This window comes from Triticum urartu, chromosome 2 (genome assembly GCF_003073215.2).
Source record: "Triticum urartu cultivar G1812 chromosome 2, Tu2.1, whole genome shotgun sequence".
NCBI classification, from domain to species: domain Eukaryota; kingdom Viridiplantae; phylum Streptophyta; class Magnoliopsida; order Poales; family Poaceae; genus Triticum; species Triticum urartu.
Window position 1 is genome coordinate 668,026,021 of NC_053023.1, and position 10,411 is coordinate 668,036,431.

Below are 10,411 nucleotides of genomic sequence, written 5' to 3' on the forward strand. Positions count from 1 at the left end.
GTAAACGTCCATTTAATAAAAAGAACCATGATGAAGCACTGTAAAAATGTAAAGAAAGAAACTTTCTCTTCCACCGATGTCCTGTAGCAATTTCGTTTGTGTCTATGTGACGGGATACATTTGTTTTGATTTTGATGATTAATTACACCTTTCTTAGAATTTTATTATTAAATCATCATCTTTCTAGAAGAGAATAATTCCTCGGATTTTCAAAAAAAACTGAGATTATTATGAATAAGTTTCTAGAACTATTACCATGAAGTTCTCAGTTTTTCACTTAAGATAAAAAACAATATGAAATGTGTTGAAAAATCTCTTGAATCGACCTACACAATTGTCTAGGAATTAGCATTGAAAGAAATTTCCTAGGAACTTGGTACTCCCTCCGTCAGAAAATACTTGTCATCAAAATGGATAAAAAAGGATGTTTCTAGAAACTAAAATACGTCTAGATACATCTTATTTTATCCATTTTTATGACAAGTATTTCCGTAGGGGGGGGGGGGGAGTACTCCACAAGCTGCATGTATTGGATGTGTTTATATGATTCAAAACGTAAGGCTCTTAAAATTTACATGCATGTGGGGCATTGTCAGATGTCTAATCCAAGTGTCCGACCGTTCACATCTAGATGTGTTCACACGTAGATGCATTTATTCTTTGTGAAGGATCATTAAGACTATAGAAAAATACCTCTACTAAAAAAGCATACGTCCAATTAAATTTGGGAAATACATGCAGACTAATATAGCGGTACAGATCCCTATGCTTACTCAATGGTGAGATATAGGGAGGGTGAGCCCGCAGGTGCTCCTATGCATTTTCGGGATAATAGTAATTAATTAAGCAAATAAATAATTTTCAGTGCATGCGTTCGATTTCTTTTCAAATTACACAGAATCCATGTAAAGAATGCACCTCTTGAACGTCCACCCTCGACTGGAAGGATAAGTACCCTGGAAAAAACATTGAGATCTATGCGGAGAAGAAGACTGAAACTGTTGTAATCCCTGCTGTTGGAGACAATTTTGATTCACTTGGAGAAGCTATGACTATTACATTGAATTCCTGGGAAATTGGTTTTGGAGTTAGATATGGAAAAAGCAGATTGAATGTTGAGAGGACCAGATGTATGCAGGAGATAGTTGTGGCTGCTCGGTTAGTATTATTTTTCGATTAACCATCAGCATGACAAAACTGAGCTGATGCATCATAAATAATGCTTCTGGCCATATAAAAATGAAAAACCGCATTTTTTGGTGACAAACTTTCTGCAGGGGGTTTCAGAAAAAAAAAGTAACACATGGTCCTGCCGTTCTAGGTGCCCAACAATGATACAGTTGCTCCGATCAAAAGACAATGGATGGTACATAAGTGAGCACAGGACATTCCACAATCACTCTCTAATAGATAAGTGTGGTGAAAAGATATACTGGCCTTCGCAAACATATCGACGTGTCTACCTGTGACCTTGTAAGGCAGCTTCGTGAAAATAGTATTAGCATCAACAAGGTGTACAATCAGTGATGGAGCTTAGTGCAAGCCTGAGGGGAGCGTGCCCCCCCCCCCCCACCCACCCAACCTTAGGCAATTCAGTGAAGAAAAATTACTGTATGGGGATTAGATAAGGAAAAGATCAATGTTTGGCCTCTTTAGTAAATATCCATTTAATAAAAAGAACCATGATGAAGCACTGTAAAAATGTAAAGAAAGAAACTTTCTCTTCCATCGATGTCCTGTAGCAATTTCGTTTGTGTCTATGTGACGGGATAAATTTGTTTTGATTTTGACGATTAATTGCACCTTTCTTAGAATTTTATTATTAAATCCTCAGCTTTCTATAAGAGAATAATTTCTTGGATTTTCAAAAAAAAAACTGAGATTATTATGAATAAGTTTCTAGAACTATTACCATGAAGTTCTCAGTTTTTCACTTAAGATAAAAAACAATATGAAATGTTTTAAAAAATCTCTCGAATCTACCTACACAATTGTCTAGGAATTATCATTGAAAGAAATTTCCTAGGAACTTGGTACTCCACAAGCTGCATTTATTAGATGTGTTTATATGTTTCAAAACGTAGGGCTCTTAAAATTTACATGCATGTGGGGCATTGTGAGATGTCCAGTCCAAGTGCCCGACCGTTCACATGTAGATGTGTTCACACGTAGATGCATTTATTCTTTATCAAGGATCATTAAGACTATAGAAAAATACCTCTCCTAAAAGAAAGCATACGTCCAATTAAATTTGAGAAATACATGCATACTAATATAGCAGTACAGATCCCTATGCTTACTCAATGGTGAGATATAGGGAGGGTGAGCCCGCAAGTGCTCCTATGCATTTTCAGGATAGTAGTAGTTAATTAAGCAAATAAATAATTTTCAGTGCATGTGTCAATTTCTTTCCAAAGTGCACAGAATCCGTGTAGAGAATGCACCTCTTGAATGTCCACCCTGTGCTGGAAGGATAAGTACCCTGGAAAAAACATTGAGATCTATGTAGAGAAGAAGACTGGAACTGTTGTAATCACTGCTGTTGGAGACAATTTTGATTCACTTGGAGAAGCTATGACTATTACACTGAATTCCTGGGAAATTGGTTTTGGACTTAGATATGAAAAAAGCAGATTGAACGTTGAGAGGACCAGATGTATGCAGGAGATAGTTGTGGCTGCTCGGTTAGTATTATTTTTCGATTTACCATCAGCATGACAAAACTGAGCTGATGCATCATAAATAATGCTTCTGGCCATATAAAAAAGAAAAACCGCATTTTTGGTGACAAACTTTTTGCAGGGGGTTCCAGAAAAAAAGTAACACATGGTCCTGCCGTTCTAGGTGCCCAACAATGATACAGTTGCTCCAATCAAAAGACAATGGATGGTACATAAGTGAGCACAAGACATTCCACAATCACTCTAAATGATGGAGTTAGTGCAAGCCTGAGGGGGGCGTGCCCCCCCCCCCCCCCCGCTCCCCACCCAGCCTTAGGCAAATCAACGAAGAAAAATTACTGTACGGGGATTAGATAAGGAAAAGATCAATCTTTGGCCTCTTTAGTAAACGTCCATTTAATAAAAAGAACCATGATGAAGCACTGTAAAAATGTAAAGAAAGAAACTTTCTCTTCCACCGATGTCCTGTAGCAATTTCGTTTGTGTCTATGTGACGGGATACATTTGTTTTGATTTTGATGATTAATTGCACCTTTCTTAGAATTTTATTATTAAATCCTCAGCTTTCTAGAAGAGAATAATTCCTCGGATTTTCAAAAAAAAACTGAGATTATTATGAATAAGTTTCTAGAACTATTACCATGAAGTTCTCAGTTTTCCACTTAAGATTAAAAACAATATGAAATGTGTTGAAAAATCTCTTGAATCTACCTACACAATTGTCTAGGAATTATCATTGAAGGAAATTTCCTAGGAGCTTGGTACTCCACAAGCTGCATTTATTAGATGTGTTATATGATTCAAAATGTAGGGCTCTTAAAATTTACATGCATGTGGGGCATTGTCAGATGTCCAGTCCAAGTGTCCGACCGTTCACATGTAGATGTGTTCACACGTAGATGCATTTATTATTTGTCAAGGATCATTAAGACTATAGAAAAATACCTCTCTTAAAAGAAAGCATACGTCCAATTAAATTTGAGAAATACATGCAGACTAATATAGTGGTACAGATCCCTATGCTTACTCAATGGTGAGATATAGGGAGGGTGAGCCCGCATGTGCTCCTATGCATTTTCGGGATAATAGTAGTTAATTAAGCAAAGAAATAATTTGCAGTGCATGCGTCGATATCTTTCCAAATTACAAAGAATCCGTGTAGAGAATGAACCTCTTGAATGTCCACCCTATGCTGGAAGGATAAGTGCCCTGGAAAAAACATTGAGATCTATGCGGAGAAGAAGACTGAAACTGTTGTAATCCCTGCTGTTGGAGACAATTTTGATTCACTTGGAGAAGCTATGACTATTACACTGAATTCCTGGGAAATTGGTTTTGGAGTTAGATATGGAAAAAGCAGATTGAACGTTGAGAGGACCAAATGTATGCATGAGATAGTAGTGGCTGCTCGGTTAGTATTGTTTTTCGATTAACCATCAGCATGACAAAACATAGCTGATGCATCATAAATAATGCTTCTGGCCATTTAAAAAAGAAAATCCGCATATATTTTTTTGTGACAAACTTTTTGCAGGGGGTTCTAGAAAAGAGTAACACATGGTCCTGCCGTTCTAGGTGCCCAACAATGATATAGTTGCTCCGATCAAAAGACAATGGATGGTACATAAGTGAGCATAGGACATTCCACAATCACTCTCTAATAGATAAGTGTGGTGAGAAGATATACTGGCCTTCGCAGACATATTGACATGTCTACCCGTGACCTTGTATGGCAGCTTCGTGAAAATAGTATTAGCATCAACAAGGTGTACAATCAGTGACGGAGCTTAGTGCAAGCCTGAGGGCCTCCCCCCCCCCCCCCCCCCCCCACGACATTCCTGCCTAGCTCCGCCACTGTACAACATAGTTGGAAACTTATTGTGCCTTTCAGAAAAAGAGCATTAAGGGGGCTTTGTGGAGAGATAGTAAGTTTTCCTTACTTAATTTACTGAAAAATAAATAAAAGAATTTGCTTCTGCAATCACTACCTGTTTTATGTCATAATACTCATTCAAATAATTTTGTCCAAATTTCTCCGGTTATGAAACTGAACACACCACTTGAGTAGCATATGCTAGTGATATATACACTCGAGCGATGTTTGAAAATTTTGCTGAGGTCCTATATGAAGCTGGGCAATACAAGATAGAGGAGATCAGCAAAGGAAAAACATATTTTGCACGGCGCTACCACCCAGAAAAACATGACAAATGGTGCAGGGTATTATGCGAAGATGTGTTGTCATGTGCTTAAGGTAACAAAAAGAATATTATGCCGAAGATGTATATTTTTTTATTTATTGGGTTGTTGCTCTTGTGTGCGTGGGCTCGAAAGCAAACATGTTTATTTAGCCGGATAATTAACCATGGCAATTACAAACTATGCCGTTTTGCAGGTCCTTGATTTCCTTGGTATAGACAAGATACCAACAAAGCACATTATGAAACGTTGGACACAAGATGCAAGGGATATGCTGCCGGAGCATTTGGCTTTTCTTCAGAAGGACAATATTGATGCAAACTCATTTAGACATTCAAACGTGTAGACCCATGCCCTTGCGGTTGTCCGCCTGTGGGATGCAAATACAACTGCGCATGACTGTGCAATGGATATGCTCAGGAAAACAATGGATAAATTGACACCTCCGTGGTGGGATGGGTCTGGAAGACAGGATTGAGGCAGATAAAAAGAATGAAAAAGAGTTGATTCCATTGCATCCAGTATGCAGTGTGTGTGCCCGTGATGCATAAGGTAGCAGAATTGATAATTTCGTGGGCTAAAGGCTCCAGAACGAAAGTGTAAGCCAGGCCGGCCCACCACCAGCAGGGACAAACCTTCATATGATGACCGAGGCGCAAAGAGCAAAAATACAATCAAGCAGCAACTCCAAAATCTGACGATGGATGTGGTACAAGCAAGCGAACCTACTTCTGTAGCATATGTCGAGAACCAGGTCACAAGAGCACTACCTGCCCACGAACGGGTGATCTTCCTCGGAAAGAAAGGAAAGAAATAAAATGCTCAAACTGTGGCATCGGTGGTCACAGGAAGAACACATGCAATGACCCTAAGGTTGTTCTGCATGCTGAAAATGCTACTTCAGAGCAGCATGCGATCTGCATCTGACCCCGGTTACACTAAAAAAATTGCAGTCTGCTGTTGAGGGCTTAGTAGCCATTTTCGAAGGAGGACTGTTTCAATAATAAACTGCTTGGTCAGTATGTACTGCTGTAATCAGTTTGTGTGTCTTTGTTTTCTTGTATGTGATGAACAATATATGTGTAAGGTTGGATGTAATGTGACCAGTTGACGGTTCACGATACCGGGAGCGAGCGAGCCCGTCCGCCCCATGGAATTTCCATAGAGAAGCAGATTAATTGACCTACAATAGCAAACGCACGTGCACACGCTGAACTTGGTGACCTGAGCTAGCTTAAACTTAGTTGATCTCGACAGAAATTCTCATAGAGTTGCCACTGGCGAGCTCTCGTAAACAGCCTCGATTAGCTGCACCAATATCACCATTTCCAGCAAATCGATTCTCTGGTTGAAAATTTTCATCTAGACGATTCCAGTAAAAAAATGCAGCTTCTTTATCTGGGCCACGTTCTGGTCGCCGGTCGCAAGCTTTTTCTATCCCCGGTTGAAGCTTTTCCTGTATAAGGTTGAAGCTTTCTCTGTCAAACTTTTCAATGGTTGCACAGTGTGTCTGGTTGGTTTCTCTCTTGCTGGTTGAAGCTTTTTCCATCTACAGTTGAAGCTTTTTGTAAATGGTTGTAGCTTTTTTTTGTTTGACCAGCACCTGGTTAAAGCTTTCTCTATCGTCTGATTGAAGCTTTTTTCATCTAAGGTTGGAGCATTTTCCGTGAACGGTTGCAATTTTCGTGATTGGCAGTGCCGGTTGAAACTTCCTCAAAAATCGGTTGAAGCTTTTCCATCTACGGTTGAAGCTATTTTTTACAACAGTTGCACACGCCATCTCTATTTACCGCTTTCTCCTTGGAGGTTGCACCATCGCCGGCTGGTCGCGGCCTTCAACTCCTGCCGTCGCCGATTGCTGTATCCATCGTCTTCTAGTTCTACCTCTCGACGCGGATGGTTCCAGCATGCCGTGGTGTCGGTCGTAGCACGCCACACCAACGGGTTCCAACTTCTGGCCTTCAAGCTCCGACAAAATATGCAGCTCATGACCACCCTAGCCGGTGGCATCAAATTGTTGTGCCGGTTGTAGCAGTACTGCGTATTCTAGTTCCAGCAAAAAAAAACTCATCGCAGCAAAATCGCACCACCACCGTACCGCCGACGTAGCACATCCATCGCAACACCACCCTGCCTCCGGCCGCAGCTCTCAGCGTCACCACTCGCGCCTGTTGAAACTTTTTCCGCGTCGGTTGAAGCTTTTTCCCACACTGCATGAAACTTTTTTCCACCATCAACACTCGCTGCATAGGGTTGCATGAACGACGGCCACCAGTCATCACCATTAAAATGGATGTAGCAAAAAACTCGTTGGTTGTAGCAAAAGACAACGAGGGTTGCAGCAAAAATCGTCGTCGTTGTCGTCCTGGATTGCTTCTATGCCATTCATTTATGTAGCAAATTTTCTCTTCGGTTGTAGCAAAATCCAACAACAGTTGCAACAAAAATCGTTGTCCCCGCCGCCGCGTGGTAGCTCCACCATGAGTCGATCCAGCAAATATTGTCGCTGGTTCCGGCACGTCGCACGTTGGTTCCAGCACGCAATCACCGCGGTCGCAACACGCAGCACCCCCGCCGGCCCTCGAGCTCGTTGCGCTAGGATGGTGTGGGCATGGCCATGGTCTCCACAGTCACAACATAGCCGACAAACAGATGCAGCTTCATCCGACTGCGGTCGTAGCTCTTTCCCCAACCCCACCTCAAAGCTTCAGTGAGCAGTTGGTCAAAGATAAAGCTTTGAAATGACCTGGGTGCGCTCCTCGTGCAAAGAAGATATGAGGAAGGCTGAACGAGCGGCCGTGTTGGGCAAAGGGCATGTGTGATGGGCCAAGAAAGGAAAAGCCAGCGATGCAAACGTGGATCGGGAGATGCTCAGCGGTGGGGATGGCTACACGAATACACGATCGAGCGGTCCATGCGCGACCAGCCGAAGCCGGTACCCAACGTTTCCCTTTTGCATGTACATACGATTTCGTCTTTATAGTATTGCACAACAGACCTTCCTTTCGTAACCAAAAAAAGTGAGGACAAATGAATAAATTTATATTTTTAACTAAATGAATAAATTTATTGCCATGTTGAACATTTCATAAATATTCCGTTTCGGAGTGGTAATTAAGGGCATCTCTAGCAGACCCTCTAAACTTTAATCCCACATTCTATATATTTTTTAAAAAGCTACTCACTCCGTTTTTATTTACTCTGCATATTAGATTTGACTAAAGTCAAACTTCGTAAAGTTTGACTAAGTTTATAGAAAAGAATATAACCCTTTACCACAACAAATCTATATGATGTGAAAGTGCATTCAATAATGAATCTAATGGTATTGATTTGTTATCGTATATGTTAGTATTTTGTCTATAAACTTTGGCCAAATTTTCGAAGCTTGACTTCGACCAAAGCTAATATGCGGAGTAAATAAAAATGGAGGGAGTATATTTCAAGGAACAAATGCAATTTTTGCCCTTAAGTCTCCTTTGCTCAGTTTTGCCTTTTGATTTTTTTTTCTCAGGTCTTCCGAGTGCCCTTTGACCGTTTGACCAATACTTTGAAAATTCATAATAAATTCATATGAACCCACAAAAATGAAAATAAGATATCAAAATGTTCAGGAAGACATTACTTTTATGTGCATGCCCTTTGCATCAAGGAAAAAAGTAATTCTTAAACTACATGAGGTTATTAATGTTATTAACATTATTAAAAATGAAAAGGTATAAAAATACTTTTTCATGAATAAAAAATAATTTCAAATGTAGGTGATGTTTGATACATTTTCATAACATATTTTATTAGAAACTTGATCTAGGATAGAAATCAAATATAATGTTGTGCATTAAGAACCATTGCTGCCAATCCAGAGTGGAAATTACTAAGGACACAATAGTTTCTCTAGCTAATTGCTTACACTAAGAACATCACCAATGCAATGGTTCGCCCAAGAAGAACTGTTGCTACTGATCCAAGGAGTATCAACCAAATCATTATAGAAGTTAGGAGTGCATGGTGAAGCCTTTTATATTTCCTTCTCTAGGCTTGCATCTCATTGATCTGGATTTGCTTCTCGTTGAGTTTGGACTTGCTTCTTGCATGATTCTATCAGTCCATCATCTAGCTTCTCTCAGTGATTGATACTAGTAGTCTAGCATCTAGTTTACATAAAGCTTTATCCATATCCATGTGTTGCAAGAGAATCATTCCTCTTTCTCTACGTGTGTAATGTTTAGAGCAATGGGAAGCGTATACCAAATTGCAAGCATAGAGGGGGGTTGTGTTATGCCTTGCCAGATTTCGGACGACATTGCCACCGGCGTTGTATGATATGATTTGTGGGAGGATTCGATGAGGAAGCTGCTACAACGCAATGATTTGCCAAAATGCTTAGGCCATGATAGAGAGTTCATGGCCGAGCATACAGGAATGGCGGGCAGCTCAGTAACGAAGATGGTGAAGAAGGCCCATTCCAGTGTCGTAGACCGGCATGGGCTCACACACAAGGCTACTACTGCTTTTCCAAGCTCATGCGACTTAATTTCTGACCACGTCAGGGCTCACCATCAGCAGACCAAAGCTTTGTGAAGATGATGGCAGCGAATCGGGTCGACTTTGGTGCCAGCAATGAAAGAGAAGGGTGTGGTGGGGCACTTCCTTTATAGTATTGCACAACTGATCTTCCTTTCGTACCAAAAAAAGTGAGGACAAATGAATAAATTTGTTTTTTTAACTAAATGAATAAATTTATTGGCTCGTTGAACATTTCATAAATATTCCGTTTCAGAGTGGTAATTAAGGGCATCTCTAGCGGACCCTCTAAACTTTAATCCCACATCCTATATATTCTTTGAAAAGCTATATTTTAAGGAACAAATGCAAATTTTGCCCCTAGTCTGCTTTGCTCACTTTTTCCTTTCGATATTTCTCTCAGGTCGTCCGAGTGCCCTTTGACAGTTTGACCAATACTTTCAAAATTCATATGAACCCATAAAAATGAAACTAAGATATCAAAATGTTCAGAAAGACATTACTTTTATGTGCATGCCCTTTGCAACAAGGAAAAAAGTAATGTTTAAATTAACCGAGGTTATTAATGTTATTAACATTATTAAAAATAAAAAGGTATAAAAAAACTTTTTCATGAATAAAAATTAATTGCAAATGTAGGTGATCTTATTTGCATTTTTGTGAATTCGGATCAACTTATTATGAAGTTTCAAATTTTGAAAATTCATAACAAGTAGATATAAGCTCAGAAAAAGGCAAATAAGATATCAGGATGTTCAGAAAACATCACCTTATTTTCCTGTAATTTTTATTCATGAAAAAAGTATTTTTATACCTTTTATTTTTAATAATGTTAATAGCATTAATAACTTTGGGTTGTTTAAACAATACTCTTTTGAGGAATGCAAATGACCTGCACATAAGGTAATGTTTTCTAAATATTTTTATATCTCATTTGCATTTTTATGAGTTCATATGAATTTTGTATGAATTTTTAAACTATTAGTCAAACGGTCAAAGGGCACTTA